This window comes from Schistocerca americana, chromosome 2, assembly GCF_021461395.2.
Source record: "Schistocerca americana isolate TAMUIC-IGC-003095 chromosome 2, iqSchAmer2.1, whole genome shotgun sequence".
Classification (NCBI taxonomy): domain Eukaryota; kingdom Metazoa; phylum Arthropoda; class Insecta; order Orthoptera; family Acrididae; genus Schistocerca; species Schistocerca americana.
The window spans coordinates 657,384,092-657,389,973 of record NC_060120.1 but is presented as its reverse complement, the minus strand read 5'-3'; positions in this window follow the sequence as shown (position 1 = coordinate 657,389,973).

Sequence of the window (5,882 nt, the reverse complement as noted above, 5' to 3'; positions counted from 1 at the left end):
GATATTTGAAGTACAATGATACAAAGGTTTTCAGTGATACATTTCATTTCATTGCTGTAATCTGTAACACCTGAGGATATAATTACATTTATCCTCAGGGGGGTACACGCTTACTTTGTGTACCATGTGTTTGGCAAGCACAAGGAGCCCTAGCTAATATGGTATTTGCTTATACAAATTTACACATCGGTACCATATTTCTCTAACACACAAATTACACAGCTATCTGATCATTTAACTGAGAGATAAACATTTTTTTTACTACATCAGTGACAGATGTTTACGTAATTACACAGTTGGATAACTTAACACTTATGAAATTGTAATTTGTCTGTACTTTGTGAAATGCTCATATTTTTCGGAACCATTGTGATACTATAAGAGCTTTGAATGATGTATTTGGTAAGGGAGCATGAATTTTAAAGTACGTTTGAGGTAGATGACACTATTGAAATGAGCAGAGAATTTTTTTTAGGTTTTGAAATTATTGCAGAAAGCTACGACGTTTTTGAGATTTGACTGAGGTGTTATGATGTTATTATTATGACGACGATGTGTACTATGCTGTTGAGATATGTTTATGATCAATAAGATGATGCTACCGTATTTGAGGAATAAGAAGTATGTTGGAAACCAAGAATCGTACTTTAAGAGTTATGAAATGTGCGTAAATTCGTGACTGTATCACAATGCTAACGAATATTTTATTTGGACACTTATATTTATAGAATTTTCTTTCTACAGATTTGCAACGCTAATTCTTGACCTGTGAAATATTTTTATGTGAGACTGTCACTGTAGCGGAAACTGCTGTCGTAAATATTTCCGTAAGAAAGTTAAGTGACCACCTGCACGTAATGCGTCGCGGGCACCCACCTGGGCGACAGCCGCCCGAAAAAAAAAAAAGCCATTAGCCTTTCAGAGGCGCAGGTGGAGAAAAAAAAAAAGGAGAGACCATTAACCTCGCTTCTGACATTCCTTTGTAGAAAGCATCGCAAAAACGACACGGTCGAACTTGAAAACATACGATTACACTGTGCTCTTAATTTATGATATTTACTGAAATGCTTATAAACTGATGGGAAATATTCTTACATCTGCAAACCTGATAATGACAAGTGTCTTTCTACAAGAGTTGAGAGCTACTGACTTACGAAATGTCACATGACTATTGAATGATATTTTTATGCTTTGGTTTGCGTAATTGCTTATTTCATTTGACATCTGTTTTCCAGCTGTGTTGCAGCATTGGTTTCATAAAATAAAATTAAATGCATTTGCTAATGTGAACACTTTCTGTCAACAGATCTATTAAATAATAATTTTGTGATCCACATTCTTTAAAAGAGGAGCACTTGGAAAGGAAAGAACAATAAGAAGGGACTAGTAACAGTAACTGGACACATAATTTTCTTTTCAAGTACATGGTAATATTTTTTTTTACAGTAAGTTGTTGTGGTGCACCACTTTAATTACTTAGACATTAAGATGTGATTATACATTTCCCTTATCTGCATTGTTATCTTTACTGTAATATTTTTTCTGCTTGAGCTATGTCATGTTTAGATATAAGCTGCTGTTTGCCAGGCATAGTGCTACTGAACTTTAATTTGTGTTACTCTGCTAAGCCAGATTTATTTTTTTGTTTGCTGCGCATTGCCTCATATTAGTTGTAATGTTGAATTGCTTGGTAATTTAGATTTACTGTAGCTTGCTTTGCGATTTTCCATTTTTTTATTGCTGTTTATATTAATTGTTTTATGTGCTGCTGCATTGCCTCGTCCCTTAGTTTAGCATCTGAGCTCAGTAGATTTAAGTTAGCTTAAGAGGGGGTAGACTATATAAGAAACTGACTGTGGAGAATAGGTAAGGAATGCATTGTGAAGTTATATTTGGGCCCAAATGAGTATTGTACAATCAGAAATAATTATTTTGAAAGAAATATGAACAGAATACAGAAATCAGGCTTAGATAGGACTTTTTGGGAATAATGATGAACAAAGGGAGATCTCCATGCAAAATACTGCAGTAAAACAAACCCTGTCCTTTCCCTTTTGTGTTATCCCACTATATGTTTGTGTACCCTTGTGTATTTGTTTTCTTCCTGTCTCTGTGTACTGTTTCATAGAACTTTTTTCTCTTCTAATACTAAGTTACATTCACTATGATGAGGAATACTGTTATCCTCAAATACAATTGGCATTAATAATGTGTTATTTACTTTGTAAAGATGTTTAGACATTATTTATTCTGTTTTGTGTTAATGCTCATGTGTGAAGTTGATGTTTCAAAAGTTATTGTGGTCTTTTATTTATGTATGTACTCATGTCATAATTCCACTGATGTATATGTTAGTTCGATTCTTTTGTAAAGCCTGTACTACAAATGTTATCTGTATTGTTATGTTTTTAATGATGTATTTTGTACCTTTGTTATTGTATTCTTATGTTATAAAATTGTAATTGTCACCAGTTCATGATATTATTAACTTGTTAGTTACATTTCACTGCACACGTTCCCGTTGGTCATAGTATATGGACAATATGTGAGAAGTAGGGACTGATAGTGTTTGCACGTGTGTTAATAATTCAGCAAGGGACTGGATAACAGCATTGCTGGTTCTAAGGACAATTCCAAAAACTTTGTGAGTGCAGAAGTGGTGGTTATGGACTTGCTATATTATCCGCAAGACTCTTCAATGGTGATTGTGCACCTGCACAGTCACAACAGATGGCTGTTGGCTATCTCTACAAGGACTACAGTGGGTCTACATCTTTGATGATCCATCAATACCATTATTTCTACAAGGACTGCAGTGGGTCTGCACCTCTGGTGGCCCACCAATACCACAATCTCTACCAGGACTCCAGTAGGTCTGCTCTGTGATGACCTACCTACCAATACTCTTCAAAATTACGACTGATTCTGCTGTGGGCTTGCTCTGTTGTGGCCCATTACCTGTCTGCATGTCAAGAGTCAGCACTGTCTTTCCGTTGGAAGGACAACACTACTTCTTCAAGACGGCATGGAAATCCCCTACTTCCGTGTGCATTGTCTTTTACTGCTCAGACTTTGAGAAAAGAAACGGCAGTTTCACTGTGATGAATGATCAGGACTGTCTTTATAGACTGTGAGAAAATTTGAGCTTTTGACCAACATAATATCAATAAGTGTGTGCATTTGATTTCGTTGTTATTGTAATTATGAAAAATTTTATCAAATCATTATTGGCCACTGCCCAAAAAAAAATTTGTAAAATTTTTTGTGGGGAGCATGGGGGCTATGTAAGTAGGCTGTTTATGTTTTCTCTATGTAAGTAGGCTGTTTATGTTTTCTTATTGGCAACGTTACATAGCGCTCAATATGAAAATCACTGGCTGTGCTGTGTGCAGTCTGTGGCTGCTTTGCATTGTTGTAATACTCGCCATTGTAGTGTTAGGCAGCTGGTTGTGAACAGCGCGTAGCGTTGCGCAGTTGGAGGTGAGCCGCCAGCAGTGGTGGACGTGGGGAGAGAGATGGCGGAGTTTAGAAATTTGTCATGAACTGCTATATTTATATATGATGATATCAAGGTAAATACATTGTTTGTCCTCTATTAATATCTTTCATTTGCTAACTATCCCTATCAGTAGTTAGTGCCTTCCATAGTTTTAATCTTTTATTTAGCTGGCAGTAGTGGCGCTCGCTGTATTGCAGTGGCTTGAGCAGCGAAGATTTTTGTGAGGTAAGTGATTTGTGAAAGGTATAGTTTAATGTTAGTCAGGGCCATTCTTTTGTAGCGAATTTTGAAAGTCAGATTGCGTTGCGCTAAAAAAAAAAATATATTGTGTATCAGTTTAAGGACAGTCGTGTATAATTGTTCAAGGGGACGTTTCAATATGTATCATAACAGTATACTGGCACCAATAGTAGAGCACGCATCCAGTGTGTGGGCCCACAGGCTAGCTTTGGTGCGGCCTGCCGCCGCTGTCAGGCGAATACAGAGGAACGTTCTGTTGAGATGCATCAGTGACTAGTCCAACAGATGCACTGTTGGTAATTATGGGTCTATGCCCACTAGACCTAATAATAAGGCAGCACGCAGCCTTCTACTGGCTCCACAAACAGAACATTGAAAGGGTGCAAAATATAATGGGCATTCCTCTGGTAAGCGTCAAAGCCATTCGTGAAAAAGTGCTTGACATTTGGTAGGACGAATGGGATGGGTCCACTACAGGCCGCAGAGTCCACGGGTTTCTACCCACAGTGAGAGGAAGATTAAAGAACAAGATAATGAAGCCCTCACAGGGCCTAGTTCACTTCCTTACAGGACACGGTCCCTACCCCACGTATCTGCATAAAATAGGGAAAAGGCCAACACCGGAGTGTGACTGTGGTGCCCACGAAGGATCGCCAGAACACATAGTGTTCGAGTACCCAGTATATGAACAGGTTGTCTCAGGGAAGAGGCAGCTTCTGCGGACAAGAAATGTTAATGAAATATTGACAGAAAGCGAATTGTTCAGCAATTTCGCAAAATTGGTAAACAAAATCTCAAGGGAGGCCCAGCGAGCCTACCTTGGGAGACAGTAAGTGCGCTTCAGATCTAATGCGCAAGTGTAAATATGTAAATATTACGTTGTTTAAGTCTTGACTAATAGTAGCAAGTAGTTGTAGTTAGATCAGCATAGTGGTGGGGGGGGGGGGGGGGGGGGGGAATAAAAGAGCAGTACAAATGGAATGGTTTCTCTAGAAGTAGCGGCCCGCCTCCACGTGGCTAGGGACGGGCAACTCTCTGGCAGCGTTCCAGAGAGGCTAAGAGGCCGATGGTTCACATATAGCAAAGCTACTTAATAACTAGATAGTATGCATGCATAAATAAACCACTCCTGTAGTGCTAATAGTAGAGATAGTTAGTCATACTACGCCCACTCAAAAGTGTTAGAAAGTGGGTTATGCATGTTCCATAAAGTTGGGGAAAAAAAAAAGTTCATCACACCTTTGGCCCCATGTCTAAGAGAAATGGTCCTACTACACCAACAGATTCGGCTGACAACCACAGATCTGGCAGATCATCAAATCTGTGACCGACTGATTCTGCAGGCAATGAAGAGCAGAATACCAAACATATGTCACTAGTAACTGTAAACCTTTAATTCAAGTCTGATCCAAGTGAAATGTATTGAAGTTCATGTGATGGACTTACATAAGTTAAATAACCTTGTTGGGCTCTTCCCTTAGTTATAAGCAGACTAATTTAAATGGTGCAACCCGTTGGCTCCTTTTAACTGAAATCTTGAAATTATATGAGTGTGGGCTCAATGTTAAGCCCATCAGTGGATAAGATGTGAAATATTTAAGTTGAACCTATTTCAGATTTTCTTATCAAGATTATAAGAGAATTTTAACTACAATTTGTTTGTTGATTTATGTAGACTTTAAGTGTTGAAATATTTAAGTTTGCTCTTCAAATATTACTATATTATGATCATGTTTGTAGTGGTATTATTTAAATAGTAATAATGCAATAATTTATCTTGACCTAATGTTCAGCTTCATTGAAATGAGATTTATAAGTGCAGTCCTTAAGGTTGCTGACTACCTCGTATTTCACCATTGACGACGCCCATTTGTATGTCTCAAGCAGGTAAAGATGTGGCATGCTTCTGAACTGTGCTAGTGAAGCAGGTGTCTGTTCACACTAATCACAGCTTGGAAGGATCTGCAACAATACTTTATGTGATTGGAGACAACTGCATAGTTTTTATCAAACATTTTCTTTGTATTTTTTTAAAATTTTGAGTGACTGAATGATGAACATTTTAGTAATAAGGAAAGAGCAATTACCAAAAATGATAAATTTCAAAGCATTCGAAAATGTTGCATAAAACTCGTTGGAGTAC